This window comes from Ovis canadensis, chromosome 20 (genome assembly GCF_042477335.2).
Source record: "Ovis canadensis isolate MfBH-ARS-UI-01 breed Bighorn chromosome 20, ARS-UI_OviCan_v2, whole genome shotgun sequence".
Taxonomy (NCBI): Eukaryota; Metazoa; Chordata; class Mammalia; order Artiodactyla; family Bovidae; genus Ovis; species Ovis canadensis.
The window spans coordinates 42,355,841-42,372,671 of NC_091264.1; the positions used below are offsets into that span (position 1 = coordinate 42,355,841).

Genomic DNA, 16,831 nt, shown 5'->3' on the forward strand with positions numbered 1-16,831 from the left:
ACACACTGGGTGGTGGGGGTCTTTGAGTGGGACATGTGAGCATGTGGGGGGCTGTGGAGAATGTGAGCCCTTACATGACTGACCTACACTGGTTCGTGATTCTTTTCTTTCCCAGTGTGAAACAGCTCCCTTGTGGGGACTGAGTGAGGCAAGATTCCATATCCCACCCCTGCATTATGACTTGAAGATCTGACTTCTCTTTCTGCAGAAGTCATCTGAATGTGTTTGTGCTGCTATTAGCATAATGTAAAGAAGTTGTGAGCCTGGCCCCCCTTGTCCACCACGACCCCACCTCACCCTGGACTGTTTTAATACCAGGTTTTATTGCCACCTGGTATCCCATCACTTCATGGGAAATAGATGGGGAAACAGTGGAAACAGTGTCAGACTTTATTTTGGGGAGCTCCAAAATCACTGCAGATTAGACTGAGCGACTGAAGTGAACTGAACTGATTGAGCTAAAGTTTAAGGATGAGACTTAATTGACAAGGCAAGAATTACATGGACAAGTAAAGCTCTACATTTCTTAACTTAATGGTGATGGTTTCCTGGACCAATGAATGGTAAACTTCTGCCATAAAAGAGATTATGTTTTTTTCTTTGAAATGAGTGTGTTTGGTGAACATTAGCTTTACTCTGATGATGCTGTAAAAGATATGATACACTGCAAGACGAACAGAAGTAAGTATATCATGTTAGAATAGGGCACAGAATGGCATGTTACTTCTACAATCTGCTATTATCCACTTGTGTTACAGTAACTTAGGAAAACCTGGTGTGAATATCGGCCACTCAAAATTCTCATACTTAGATGAAGTTCAAAAGATGGTGTTCTAATCTTAACATAGGCCTTGCACAGATATTGTTATGTTGTGTTTCTTATTGCAAAAATGAGCTGCTTTTTTTAAAGGAAAATCTAAAGGCTTATGGTCATATTTCAAAATGCAAATTATTTTTCTAAAAAAATCTAAGATGGCATAGGAAGTACACATCAAGCACTTTTGCTACGTTCCAAAGTATTATGTCCCAAGGAAAATAACTCGGGTGAGCTGAACTAGCCTCTCTTTCATGGAATACAATGTTTACCTCAAAAAATGAATGACGCTGTAAGATCTACAAAACTTAGTGAAGCATTGTATTAGTTTTAAAAAATCTTATATTAGTATAAAAGACAGTCAGTGTGCAAAATAAGCTTATGGATTTTAGTGTAATTGAAATATTCAATAATATCATTTCAGGTCCACTTTGAAAATAACCTTTGAGCCTTTTACCTCGTTGCAGCCGAGAAAGCAACATGGCTCACCAGCAGCTCTACTGGAGCCATCCGAGTAAATTCGGCCAGGGTTCTCACTCTTGCCGGGTCTGCTCAAACCGGCATGGTCTGATATGGAAATATGTGCCTTATCTGGAAATGTGCTGCCAGTGTTTCGTCAGTATGCGAAGGACATAAGCTTCATTAAGTTGGACTAACAGAACTTTCTTAAATGACTCATCCAGCACATCAACCTCAGGAGGAAATAATACTAGCTCTTCGTACGTAAAATAACAGTGTTCAAAACTTAAAAAAAAAAAAAAAGAAGAAGAAAAAATAATCTTTGAGAAACTACCACTTTTGTAGTTTTCGTTTTGGATCAAAGAGGAACTAGGATATATTATCTGAAAAGTTATTTAAATACTATTACGTATGTGTGGACTTTTTATTTTCATAGATTTCAACCAAAATAATGGATTTAACAAGAAGGAAGCATAAACATCCAGTGATCTTCTAAGGAGACTTGCAAAAATATAACAATGTAAAACGCTCCACTGTTCCCACTGTAGTGTTTATTTGGGGAAATAGTTCTATTCCATATTAAATGTGTGAGTTGTTAATATTATTCTAAATAAATGACTAAGCAAATACTAACTCTTATTATTTCTAGTATGGAAAATATCGATAGAAGTAAATATAAACAAAATTGCCCTTGGTGTCCTCACTATTTTGTTGGATTGTATAAATATTTTGACCAAAAATGTTTTGAAAATCGCTGACTACAAACCCCTGGGCCAGGACTCAGGGAGTGTGACAGAAAGCTCTCGGTGCTGGAGAGGAGGGATCAGGACAACGTCCCAGGTTCCCCGGAGGGCAAGGGTCTCAGGGTCTCAGAGTCAAGGTCCATATCTGGGGCCCGGACGTTCTACCTTGGGGCTTCCAGGCTCCCGGACTTTCACTTTCTCTCTCACAACTCCCTATCTGGAAAGTTGCCGCGCGGCCCCAGGTCTCACTCCCACTGGGTGTCCGATTTCTGCCGGTATTCATCTCCGCGGTTCCAGCTTACCAAGTGTTCATCTACCGCTGGACTCGCTTCTCCGCAGACCCCGGAGATGCGGGTCATGGGGCCGAGAACCCTCCCCTGCTGCTGCCGGGGGCGCTGGTCCTGACCGAGACCTGGGCGGGTGAGTGCGGGGTCGGGAGGGCAGGACAGGGCAGGACCCCCAGGGAAGGAGCGAGCCCGCCGCCCTCGCCCAGACCTGCCTCCACCCCCCGTCCCGTCCTGTCCCTCCCTTGCTTCCCGCCCCTTCTCTGCCCCCCAAGTCCTGGTCTTTCTCCGACCTTCTCCGTCTCACGAGCCCCTCGCCCCTCCCTCCTCCCAGTTCCATCACCTGGGACCCGGGACCCGCGCCGCGAGGAGGTCGGGCCGGGTCTCACCCCTCCCCGCCCCCAGGCTCCCACTCCCTGAGGTATGTCTACACCGGCGTGTCCCGGCCCGGCCTCGGGGAGCCCCGCTTCATCGCCGTCGGCTACGTGGACGACACAGAGTTCGTGCTGCTCGACAGCGATGCCCCGGATCCGAGGATGGAGCCGCGGGCGCGGTGGGTGGAGCAGGAGGGGCCGGAGTATTGGGATCAGGAGACGCGGAGAACTAAGGACGCCGCACTGACTTTCAAACTGAACCTGAACACCCCGTGCGGCAACTACAACCAGAGCGAGGCCGGTGAGCGACACGGGCCCGGGTCCGGGTCACGGCCTCCATCCCCAGGGACCGACGGGGTTGCCCCGAGTCTGCGAGTCCAAGGGTCACCCCGGCACTGTGCGACCCGCCCCTCCCCCGAACTCGGGAGGAGCTCGCGGGGGCTTGAGCTGGTTTCATTTCAGTATGGGTTTAATATCTTCGGATGGTGGGGGCGGGTCAGGGTCTCACACCCTCCAGGAAATGTATGGCTGCCACGTGGGGCCGGACGGGCATCTCCTTCGCGGGTTTGATCAGTTCGCCTACGACCGCAGAGATTACCTCGCCCTGAACGAGGACCTGAGCTCCTGGACCGTGGCGGACACGGCGGCCCAGATCACCCAGCGCAAGATGGAGCAGCGTATGGCGGAGCGTGTGAGAAACTACCTGGAGGGAGAGTGCGTGGAGTGGCTCCGCAGATACCTAGAGACTGGGAAGGACACGCTGCAGCGCGCAGGTACGAGGGGCCCGGGGGCTCCCTGTCTCCCCTCGGGCTGGAGCTGGCTTCCCACGAGGAGAAAGTGATGTCCCTGTGGGAACAGCGCCCCAGGTTATTGTCTGGAGAGGGAGGACTGCGCCCAGGTTTTGATATTCTGTACAAGACGGTGACTTGCAGTAGCTTCATTTCTCTGGGCAATTAAGGAATCCAGTGCCTTTGGGGAAGAAGCAGGAAACCATCCCCGAAATAACTGGTCAGCGGTGCCCTTTCACCCTGCCCGCCATCTTGTGACTCGTGACTTTCTCAAGGCCTGTTCTCAGACTAGAGCATCATAAGAGGCCAGACTCCAGCTTTTCTGAGTCATTCAGTTTCCAAAGTCAGGACCATTACTTTGTATTCTCCCCCTTAAGGTGGAGCATCCTACCTTGGCTCTCACCCTGACTCCAGAACTTTACAAGGACTAGATTTTCCCAGACACCACAGCCCAGGCTGGTGTCTGGTGTTCCTGGTTTTTCTTTTCAAACTCATTTTCTCATCATTTCTCAGAGTGGTCACGTGATGCTTCCTCCGTGGCCCATGGGAGTAACATAAACTGTGAATTTTCTGATTCTTCTTCCTCAGAGCCTCCAAAGACACATGTGACCCATCACCACTTCTCTGAGCGTGAGGTCACCCTGAGGTGCTGGGCCTTGGGCTTCTACCCTGAGGAGATCTCACTGACCTGGCAGCGTGATGAGGAGGACCAGAGCCAGGACATGGAGGTTGTGCAGACCAGGCCTTCAGGGGACGGAACCTTCCAGAAGTGGGCGGCCCTGGTGGTGCCTTCTGGGGAGGAGCAGAGATACACGAGCTGTGTGCATCATGAGGGGCTTCAGGAGCCCCTCACCCTGAGATGGGGTAAGGAGGGGGATGGGGCGAGAGCATCCTCTAAGATAAAGCAGGAGCCCTTCAGGACTCAAAGGTCAGGACTCAAGCCTGAGGTCAGGGCCTCTTCCTTTTCCTCCACAGAACCTCCTCAGACCTCCTTCCTCACCATAGGCATCATTGTTGGCCTGGTTGTCCTTGCGTTGGCTGTGGTGGCTGGAGCTGTGATCTGGAGGAAGAGGTGCTCAGGTAGGGAAGAGAGGGAGAGATCTGAGTTTTCTTGTCTCACTGAGGGTTTTCAAGCCCAGGTAGAAGTTTGCCTGCCTTGTTCCTGGGAAATACCATCCATACATATGGGCTTGCTGGTCTGGAGCTGATGCTGACATTGACCCTTTTGTAAAGTACATGTGGAAATGAAAGACAGATTTTTCACCTTCATAATTCCAGTTGAGGCCTGTTTCTCAGCACGTAGTTCAGACCTCTAGAAGGGTTGGAGATGGCCTAATCCGCCCACATCTCCTTTCTTTATATTCCTGATTCTGTCCTGGATTTTTGGTTACAGTTCCAGAAAGTTCTCTGGGGTCCAGAAGTAGAGGGTTTCTCTAGGGTATCATGATTCAGTCTTCTCCATGGATTCTCACGAGATGTTTTCTTCTTGCAGGTGAAAATGGAGGGAACTGCACTCAGGCTGCAAGTAAGTACAGAGGGGGTGTGAGTCCTGAGGCCCTTCTGAGGGTGCAGACAAGAGGCCATGGGGGGCTCGCCCTCTTCGAATTTCATTCTCTAGTTTCTGTCCTGTGGGTTCTGACCACATCCTGGTCTTGTTCTCTCCCAGGCAGTGACAGTGCCCAGGGCTCTAAGGTGTGACCAGAGCTCTCATGGATCCTAAAGGTGAGACCCTGGAGGGTCTTGTCTGGGGGAGGAGTTGGTGCAGGGGGGACACACTGGGTGGTGGGGGTCTTTGAGTGGGACACGTGAGCATGTGGGGGGCTATTTAGAATGTGAGCCCTTACATGACTGACCTACACTGGTTCATGATTGTTTTCTTTCACAGTGTGAAACAGCTACCTCATGGGGACTGAGTGGTGCAAGATTCCATATCCCACTCCCACATTATGACTTGAAGATCTGACTTCTCTTTCTGCCGAAGTCGTCTGAATGTGTTTGTGCTGCTATTAGCATAATATAAAAAAGTGATGAGCCTGGCCTGCTTCTGTCCACCACGACCCCTCCTCACCTGGGACTGTTTTAATACCAGGTTTTGTTGCCACCTGGTAAGCCCTTAAAACAGAGACTTATTTAGGTTTATATTTCGTTGGTAAATAGGACCCATAAATCAACAATAATTGTTTTCTAAAAAGAAAAATATCCTGTGATGTAGTATGAAGGAAGGTTGGTTGCCAAGAAGGGAAGAACAGTACTTGTGAGAAACACACAAGTGGCACTGATGTCAATGTGAGTAGATGTTATGCTGTAGCTACCGCAATACAACATTTGGCCTGAGGTCACATTAATAAAGATATAGGGAGGTGCTTAACACTGATCCTGCTTTCCAGGTGGCTCTGTGATAAACAATCCATTTGCTGCCAGGAGCTAGCATGAGGAATCCCGCCTGTGGTAAGGTCTTGAGGAAGGAGGCTCAGCATACACAAAGGCAGGGTCGGGCCTCAGGGGTCCCCCTGGAAATTCTCGAGCATCTACCCCCAAAACCAGAGTCTGCCTGCTTTATTGCGCTATGCTTTCCACCTACACTTCTGACATAACAGGGGGCTATCCCCGACCACCTTTCTCTGGACAGAGTTAACTTAGAGCTCCAGTTAACAGTCTCCTGCATATAACAAGGAGTGTCTCAGCTCAAACCCCTCTGATGGCTCTCTAACTTGCCTGACAATTAGTGACTTTTACGACTTGTGATTGTTTACAGGCCCCCAACCGTGAGAGGCACGAAGCTTAAAGCATCTTAAAGATATAGAGCTTTTTCTAAAAAGCTAAAAATTATATTGGTGATGGGTTTCACTGTTGAGTCAATGACTGCTGCCAGGCCTCCATATTCTGTGGAGGAGCTGGAAGGCTTTAAACAAATACTGAAAATGTATTTGCTCCACTCATGTCGAAGGTTGGAAGCTGGAACGAGCATAACAAAGGGTTATGAGCGTTCACCAAGTGCCTGAGGCTGGGAATGATAATGAAGGGTTATATGCCCGGCCTCGAGGCATTTGAAGGCTTCCTTCTGACCACCTGTTTCTGAGAGCAGGGACTGTTGTTTCATGATAAGACTCCCTTTAGAGTTTCACCAAAGCTATGTTATGGCTTGGGTGGTGGGAACTGTATTTTATGCTTGAATGCTTTGATGTTTTATCGAGAAAGGCTACGTGCAGGTCTGCTTTATGCTCTACTCCCTGAGACTATATATCTGTAAAAAGCTGGATAATAAAATTTGTCAGTCCACTAGAGGCTGTCCCTGAGTGTCCTTTTCAGAGTGCGGCCCTTCGAGCCTTACAACTGGTGCCCAACGTGGGGTTCGAAGCAGCAGATGAATTTTGAACAAGGACCTTGCAGAAGCGAGGTAAGCAGGATGGGACATCAGACAAGTAAAATTCCTTTTGTCCATCTCATGCATCATTTCTTGAAACAATACGGGGTTAATCTGCTTGAAGAGCAGTTAACTAGCTGTTACCAGACAGTGGGTGAATATAATCCATGGTTCCCGGAGGAAGGAACTTTAGATTTACAAACTTAGACCAAAGTAAAAAACAATGTTCTAAAAGCTTATAGACAGGGGGTAAAAATTCCCCCACAATGGTGGGTAACTTGGTCTCTTTTAAGGGCCATTATGAAACAATTAGATGGCTCAGGAGGAGATTTAGAGGTTGAAACTGTTCGATCCCTGCATGAATGTGAGTTAGAAGAGAAAGATCTATCAGAGGTTTTAAATCAGAAAAATGTCATGCTAGAGCAGATTACGGACAAACAAGAGTCATAGGTGCTGAAAGCAGTTAAACAACCAACTTTGCCAGAGGCCCCTGATCCGCCTTTACCTTGCTTTTCGCGAGCGCATATTAACAAGCCTCTAACACTGGCGTTTCCGCCCGCTGCAACGCTGTCCGCTGCTGCTGCTGCTCCCCTATTTCCTAGCATTCCTCCTCGGGACATGCCTATTTGTGCGTGGGCTTTTCCGGTCCAATTTAATAATCCTCAACCTGGACATAATCAGTGGCAATCACCTGATTTTAGTTTGCTCACACAATTTAAAAAGGCATGTACATTATATGGACCTACCTCACCCTACTGTATGGAATTTCTTAGGGGCTAGGCGGATCAGTAGCTTCATGCAGATTTTTTTACAGTTGCTAAAATGGTTATGACTCCACAACAGCTACTACAATGGCAAAGGTGGGTCACGGATGAAGCCAAATTAATCTTGCAAGAACAGCAAAGCAAGGGAAACCCTGCTAGACTAAATTTTAAAATTCTCACCAGCACCGGAGCTATGGCTGAGACTGCTGCACAATTACAATTTGTGCAGCCACACATGTTGTACTGGATTAAGGAAGTAGCTATTAGAGCATGGGCTAAAATCGACAGTTCCACTTCTGATGGATATTTTGTAAAAATATTGCAGGGACCAGCTGAAGAATATGCTCAATTTATTGGTAAATTGAAGGAGGTCATTGATCGCAGTCTTAAGGATACATCTTTTCGAGAAATCATTTTGAAACAATTAGCCTTTGATAATGCTAATGAAGAGTGTCAGGCTATTATCAGACCCATTAGGGGCAAGGAGAAGTTATGAAATACTTGAAAGCCTGCAGGAATGTGGGGACGATTCAACATAAAGCTAAAATAGCCACTTTAGAAACCTTAAATGTTTCCCAAAAGTCTAAAGTTAAATGTTTTAACTGCGGCAAGCCAGGACACATTCGGAAGCAATGTCGCTTGCCTAGGCAAACAGGTCTTTCTCCTGACAAAGGAGGGGCTATTAAAACTAAGCCCCCCAAGCTCTGCCCAAGATGTAAAAAGGGAAATCATTGGCTGAGTGAATGCCGCTCTAAATTTGATAAACAAGGTAATGCTTTACCCATTCAGACACCTCCTTTGGGAAACTAGAACAGGGGCTCTCCTCTAGCCCCATTAAACAAGGAGGACAACCAAATATTACTAAATTAACAGAGGCTACCAGACATAACACATGTATAGACATTCCTACTCCCTGAGATATGAAATTATTAATGGTAAATAATCCTATAAAAATCTTAACTGGATATTTTGGCCCTATACCAAAAAATACTGTAGGCCTCCTATTGGAACAAAACAACAACACCATGGGGGAGATAATTGTACATACTGAGATCATTGATAAAGATTACATGGGTAAATAATGTTACAATAGTGTTACAATAATGTTGCAATAATGTTACATGTGACTCACAACTTGTATTTACAAAAGGGTGACAGATTTGCTCAGCTATTGCTATTACCTTATGTGCCCCCACTTAATAGAAAAACAGACACCAGAACAGGTGGCTTCGGGAGCACCAACGTTACTGCAGCCCTTTCTACTGTTATAAAAGAAATCAATAGGCCCATGTTAAAGTTAAAAATCAGAGAAAGAACTTTTAAAAGAATGTTAGACACTGGGGCAAATGTTTCCATCATAAGAACAGAGGAATGGCCTTCGGATTGGCCTGCAGTTTTAACCTCACACCAGTTGGTGGGAATAAGAACTGCAGATGCAGCTCAAACTTATGTTAGTTCATCTTACTTACAAGCCCTGGGCCCTGATCAATTAGTCGCTTACATTAAACCATACATTGCCCCATTACCATTAAATTTGTGGGGAAGAGACTTTCTACAACAAGCTCAAGCGACTACACGATTGAATGAAGCTTTTCCTTAGCGGTCGCTGAGATAAAGCCACTGAAGTTAGAATGGAAGTCTGATAAACCTATCTGGACAGCTCAGTGGCCCCTATCAAAAGAGAAACTGTCTGCTTTGTATACTTTGGTGGCTAAACTACTACAACAAAATAGAATAAAAACTACTCAATCACCATGGAATTCACCAGTTTTTGTCATTAAAAAGAAATCAGGTAAATGGAGAATGCTAACAGATTTAAGAAATATTAACACTATAATGATTCCTATGGGAGCATTACAACCAGGACTCCCAAGCGCTGCTATGGTCCCTAAGGACTGGGCTATTATGATTATTGATTTACAAGATTGCTTTTTCACTATACCTTTCCATCCAGATGACAGGCAACGCTTTGCCTTCTCAATACCTTCCATTACTAATCAATCCCCTGCTCAACGGTATCAATGGAAGGTCCTGCCCCAAAGTATGATGAACTCCCCTACGGTCTGTCAATTCGTTGTTGATAAAATTTTGCAGCCCATCAGACAGCAATTCCCTGAGGAATATCTCATTCATTACATGGATGACATTTTATTGGCTTCTCCCTCAGAATCTCAATTAAGTTTATTAGGTAATGAGGCCATAACTAATTTAACTAATCATGGGCTGCTAATAGCAGAAGATAAATTGCAACACTATTCCCCTTTTAAATATCTTGGATATCTTATGGACCACTCCACTGTATAGCCACAGAAACTTTCTATTAGAAGGGATAATTTACAAACACTTAATGATTTCCAAAAACTTCTTGGGGATATTAATTGGCTACGACCTACCTTAGAAATTCCCACATATGCTTTACAAAACTTATTCAAATTATTAAAAGGTCCCTCTGATTTAAATAGTCCCCAACAACTTACCCCTGATGCTAAGAAAAAATTACAATTGATAGAACAGAAAATTCAACAAACATTTGTTTACCATATTAACTACAATTCCCCTTTTCAAATATATATCTTTGGTACTAAGATATCTCCTACCGCCATTATAGTACAAGATAATCACCCTATTGAATGGGTATATCTCCATTCAAAACAGAATAAACACATTGTTTCCTATATAGACTTAATAGGGAAAATCATTTTTCTTGCATGCTCTCGCTTGTGCACTATAGCTGGATATGACCCTACTCAGATTTACCTACCTTTGACAAAAACAGAAATTGATAATGCTCTCCAGGTGTCCACTACCATTCAGATAGCCCTTGCTGATTATTCAGGGGAATTATTGGCCAACCCACCTGAAGGAAAATTATGGAATTTCTTACAAAATACTTCTTTTATCATCAACAATATTGTTTCTGAACACCCTCTCATGAATGCACCTAATTATTTCATAGATGGAAATAAGACAGGATGGGCAGCCATAATAGGTCCCAACCTGCAAAAGAAAATTAAAAGTCCTTATCAATCCATTCAAAAAACAGAATTATTCACATTATATTGTTTACTTACTCTAATAAAAACCCCATTGAATGTTTTAACTGATTCTCGCTACATGGCACAGCTTTTCCCATCTTTTGTAACGGCTCATTTTATATCCAATGAAAGTGATCTTATACATTTGTTCTTATTGATTCAGCAAGAAATAAGAGCTAGACTCCATCCCTTCTTTATTACTCACATTCGTGCTCATTCCCATTTACCAGGACCCCTCAGTTTAGGCAATGATTTGGCTGATCGCCTCATCGCCCCTATATTTTCTTCCCCTGAACAGGAATATCAGCTCTTCCATACTAATGCTAATAGACTACATGTTCAATATAAGATACCGTTACAAACAGCTAGAAAAATTGTTCAGGACTGTGCCACATGTGTCCCCTTTCATTTGACCACTAGTCCCCAAGGGACTAATTCTAGAGGCTTACAAGCAAATGAATTATGGCAAGCTGATTTTACACATTGCAAACTGCCCCCTTTTAAACTGTTATTTGTAGTCATAGATCCCTTTTCTGGCTTCATTTGGGCAATTCCTTCCACCGCCGAGACTACTAAAACTGCCGTCACAGCTCTTCCACAATGTTTTTCAATGATGGGGATCCCTGCCTCCATCAAAACAAACAATGGTCCTGCTTTTACAGCCAATGCTTTTTGTGATTTCATACATCAATGGGATATTTGCCATCTTACTGGCATCCCATACAACCCTCTAGGTCAAACCATCATTGAACGGGCCCACCATACACTCAAGCTCATTCTTAATAAACAAAACAAGGGGAATAAGCTAAGGGACCGCTATGGACCTAAAGCCATCTTGCCTATAGCCCTTTTAACAATCAATTATTTTAATTTGCCTCTACACAGTCAGGAGACACAGGGTTAAACGTCTTAATCAATGGCGGCCAGGAACACTTACGTTCCTAGGCAAGGGATATTATCTTGTCATTTTAGATGATGGAAACTGAGCAATGGGTCCCACTCAGAAGAGTCAGAAGTCGGACAGACCTTGCTCCACACCCCCCAACCGGTCACAGCACTAAAATGGAAATTGCAACAGATGCCTTCTGAGCCTCCTTATGACAACGTATCTTGGAAGAAAAAATCATCTGTGCCGGGAATGGACTGGTCCACCTGTAGAGGAAGGTTTAAAAAAGTTTCTGTTCACGCCAACATGACTTTGTTGATTGGGGGGCCTCATGGACTCTTTGTGAATTGCTCAGAATCACAAGAAAATAATAACACCTGCCAATGGTATAATGTTTCAGCACCACATTTTAACAGAACACAAACAGGACTCTGGCATCAACACGATGAACTTTTGAACTCGTACAACGGAAGTCTTTCACCTCCCAGACCCCGGATAATCAGTCCAGTCCTGGGGCCTGAACGCTGGCATCTTTGGAAAATTCTTGCTTACTTGTCCCGGTTTAGCATCTCGTATGCTTATGCACATGTTTCCATTCCACAGAATTATACTATTGAGTATAATTATACTGGTTATGTTCGTGTTTGTGTAAATGCACCCTATCTTTTTGCTATTGGACAATTTAGGAGTAATGGCTCAATTCTGTCCTGTACTGAGTGTCATTTGTATGCTTGTTTAAATCATAGTGTGCCAATTAATGTTACTAAAGACAGTGTTTTTTTAGTCCGGCAAAGGACTGATTTGTGGGTTCCAGTTAAGATTTCTGAACCTTGGTCAGATTCCATCCTGTTGTCTTTTGTTCTGAGAGAATCCTTAAAAAGAAACAAACGTTTTTTGGCTGGATTATAGCTACCATAGTGGGTATTATTTCAGTTGTAACTCTTGGTACACTTTCTGGAATGGCATTGTATAATTCTATTCAAAATCATGATTTCATTACTGCTTGGAAAAAGCATTCTCATGATCTCTTGGCCTGGCAAGCTCAGATAGATCAACAAATACAAATCACGTCTACCTTCAGCAGCATTCCCCCTGTGTTATATAACACTGACTTCTATAATACACTATCCGCTAGTATTTCCTTTCTAAATCCAAAAAATTGGGTACCCCATACGATGGCTTCTTATGCCGATTGTTTGTTATTGTTCTGATAGGATTCCGAACGTTATGTGCTAGAGCCACCGCCGCCCAAAAAGCAGGAGTAACCATGGCTGCAGCAGTCCTTGCTCTTGAGGAAAAAGGAAATGTCGAGGAGCTGGAAGGCTTTAAGCAAATACTGAAAATGTATTTGCTCCACTCATGACAAAGGTTGGAAGCTGGAATGAGCATAACAAAGCGTTATGAGCGTTCACCAAGTGCCTGAGGCTGGGAACGGATAAGGAAGGGTTATACGTCCAGCCTTGAGGCGTTTGAAGGCTTCCTTCTGACCACCTGTTTCTGAGAGCAGGGACTGTTGTTTCATGATAAGACTCCCTTTAGAGTTTTGCCAAAGCTATGTTATGGCTTGGGTGGTGGGAACTGTATTTTATGCTTGAATGCTTTGATGTTTTATCGAGAAAGGCTACGTGCAGGTCTGCTTTATGCTCTGCTCCCTGAGACCATATATCTGTAAAAAGCTGGATAATAAAATTTGTCAGTCCACTAGAGGCTGTCCCTGAGTGTCCTTTTCAGAGTGCGTCCCTCCGAGCCTTACAATATTCTTTATCTTTTAGGCAACTGAAGGATATTAATCAATGTAATTGGGATATAGAAAAAGGAATATAGTAGTTTTGATATTAGCAACATTAGACTTTTGAGTTAATGACTTTTCTCTTTGTTATAAATCACTGTACTCCTCTTTCTTTGTTATAATCGTTGTGTCCTTGCTATGTAAGAATGTAACTTTATTTAATGCTTTCTGAGAGTGGCACCAGACTTTGGAAAGAACAACACTTTTAAGGCAAGTGAGTTTTCTGGTTGACAGGCCCTTATCAGAAAAGGGCCATAAAATGCTAATAGGCCTCCTGGCCAGAAGATGATGTAAATCACCTAAGACTTGTGTATACAGCTAGGTATGCAGAGAGAAAGCCTGGTCTCAATAAGAGGCAGAGCTGCTGACCCTGCATAATTTTGTATTATCCATTGATCTCTATGTACAAACAAAAGTATAAAAAGCTTTTCCGGACAATAAAGGAGGGGCCAGTTCCTGGAAAGACTGGTTTCCCATGTGTGGTCTCTTCTCATTCTCTTCTTTTCTGGCTGAATTTCAATCTGGAGCGTGGAGGCTCGCCATGTCTACTTACTTGCCCTGGCTTCTAAGACCCACGCGAGAGGGAGCCCAAGTCGGAGCACCCTCCGCTATTCAAGCAGGCGCCTGTGGCCATATGTAGACGGTTCAAGTCCCTTGTCTCAGGGCTTTATTGGCTTTCAATGTAAACCAAGGAATACAGCCTCTTCCCTCCTCTAAATTTCCCACTACACTATTCTTTCCTAATCTCTCTTTTCTAATTAAATAGTCCTTTCTAAGACGTCGGCCCGTACCCACTTCGACTTACCCTGGATCCACTGGGGCTGGACCCTGGCAATTTCCCAATGCAGAAGACTTAGGAGATGCAGGTTTGATTCTTGGGCTGGGAAGATCCCTTGGAGAAGGGAATGGCAACCCACTCCAGTATTCTCGCCTAGAAAATTCCATGGACAGAGGAGCTTGGGGGGCTCCAGTCCCTGGGTCGCAAAGAGTCGGACGTGAATGAGTGACTGAGCACATACACAGCGCATCACACTGAGCATTCATTCACACCAGCTGTATGCCAGACACATGACACAGTGCTTTACATCTGGGAATCATCACTGCAGTTAAAGGGAAAAATTGCTGGCCTTATGGAGCATTATTCAAGTGGTAGGAGACAGACTATATCTTATCAGTAGGCTAAATAAGGAAAGCGTTCTGTTATGAAAGGATGGGACCAATAGAAAGATGCAGTGGGGAAGGTGATGCGCAGCGTGAGTGTGAGGACAAGGAAGGTGGCTGTTGTACTAGGGTGGTCACTGTGGGTCTCACTGGGAAAGTGGCCTTTGGGAAAAGATTTAAAGGACATGCTGAGTTACCCCCGATGACTGGAGGAGGTTCTTTCCAGGCAGGGGGAACCTCCAGGCAAATGCACCCAGGGCAGGAGGATGTCTGTGTGTTTCTGTTAAAGTGAGGAGGCCAGTATGGCTGGAGCAGATTAACTGAGATGAGGTCAGAGGTACAGCCAGACCTTGTAGGCCTGGAGGGTGTTGGACCTGTTTTGACTTTTGCTCTGAGTGAGATGGGACTTATAAGATTGTTTTCGGCAGCAGAAAAATGTGGTACAACATTTATTATTTGATATTTTAACTTTGTTGGAGTATAGCTGACTCATAATGTTATAGAAGTTTAGGGTGTACAGCAAAGTGATTCAGTTATTCATATACATATACTCATTCTTTTTTAATTTCTTTTCTCAATAAGGAATCGCAGAATATTGAGTAGGGTTTCCAGGGCTATACAGTAGGTCCTTGTTGGTTATCTGTCTTTTATATAGTAATGTATGTGTGTTCATCCCAGGCTTCTGATTTAATCCTCCCCACAACATGTTCCCTTGGGAACCATAAATTTGTTTTTGATATCTGTTAGTCTGTGTCTGTTTTGTAAATAAGTTCAGTTGTATCTTTTTAAAAAACTAGATTCCACATATGAGTGAAATCTCAGGTGGAATCATTGTCTTTCTCCGACTTACTTCACTTAGTGTGATAATCTCTAGGTCTGTCCTTGTCACTGCAAATGACATTATTTATCCAAATAGGTCCAAGATGGCAGATGAGTCCACTTCTGCTAGACCCTGAGCCTCAGTATGCACTCCACATCAACAAGCTAAATGACACACCCACACGTGCTATGACCGTTTCAAAGCAGATCATTAAGGCAAACGTTTGACCACGGTCCAATTCCTTGAAATCCCACCACTTTCCCAAAATAGCTGGAATACTCCTCCCACTCAGTAGCCTATGAAATCACCCACTCTTATAAAAACTGACAACTCCATGCCCTCTTGCAACTCTCGCCTTCTGAGATGGCTTATACAATGTCTACAGAGTGTGTTTCTCTCTAAAAAATCCACTTTTTACCTATCACTTTGGTTCTCACTGAATTCATTCTGAGAAGAGACATCAAGAACCTTAGAATCAGCAAGTCCTGGGACCAGATGTGATGTCAGTTAAAAGAATGTGGATTTGAGTCCCAATCTGAGTTGCCCAGTTTCACTTGGATTCTTTGTCCCACATCTTAGCTTCCAGATCTTCAGCTCAGACTCCCCAGGGCTCTGCCCTCCCCTTCATGTGATCATAGTGCAGGAAGGCCTGACCATCCAGGTGTCCCCCAGCAAAAAAGCTGGGCTGCACAGATCCATCCTGGGACAGCACCGTGATGTTGTAACAAAGACTGTGGGATCCAGGGGAAGGAGGGACCACAGATGAAGCTGCTTTCTGGAGACAAGTGCACATCAGATGTTTAACAGACAAGTTCTGTGTCCTGACCTGCTCCAAGTGCTGAGGATGCAGAACATGCATGTGTACAAGGGACCAGAATGTGGAGTTCCATATGGGAAAATGGGAAAGAGAAGCAGGGAGAGGGGACTCGAGGAGTGGAGGGAGAGGGTGGAGATGGACACACGTGTAGGATAAGTGCCAGGGCAGCGAGGCACTGGCTCCCTAAGGGTCCAGGCAGGAGGGCAAGAGGAGAGGCAGGAAGAGCAGGGTGAGGGGAGGTGGAGTCAGAGGGAGGGAAGGGCAGTGTGAGACCCAGGACCAGAGGGATCCCTGGTCAGAGTGGGGGCAGGTGAGATGGAGAGAGAGGTGCCCCTGGTGCAGGCTCATCATGGGCAAGGCGGGCTCCAGGGAGGCTGAGGCAGGAGACAGAGGGGCCTGAGGGGCTGGGCTGTGGCTCCAAGAGAGATGAAGGTGGGCCAGTAACCTGGGGGAGGTGAAGGAGTGGGTCTGGGCGCAGAGTGCAAAGAGGCATGGTGAGGCCCCAGGTGGGGAGGTGGCTGCACCTGCCAGTGTCCCCTGGGAGAGGAGTCAGTGCCATGCACACAGGGGTCATGGAGAATTAAAATATCGGAGTGGCAAGAGAAGATGGAACTGAAAGCCAAGGTGCACACTGGGAAGCACCTACATGGTGGGAGGGGTTGGAGGGAGTGAGGTCACACCTCCTCAGAGGGTTCGGGTCAGGCACCAGTACAGGGGGCATGGCGCTGGGAGA

General features: G+C 45.2%; 2 pseudogenes; both read left to right on the forward strand.

Moving 5' to 3' along the window:
* The first annotated feature begins 1,276 nt into the window (after positions 1-1,276).
* Positions 1,277-1,470, forward strand: LOC138425953 (small ribosomal subunit protein uS14-like; annotated as a pseudogene).
* Positions 1,471-2,358: 888 nt separating this feature from the next.
* On the forward strand, positions 2,359-5,184 carry LOC138425549 (BOLA class I histocompatibility antigen, alpha chain BL3-7-like; annotated as a pseudogene).
* Positions 5,185-16,831: the final 11,647 nt, after the last annotated feature.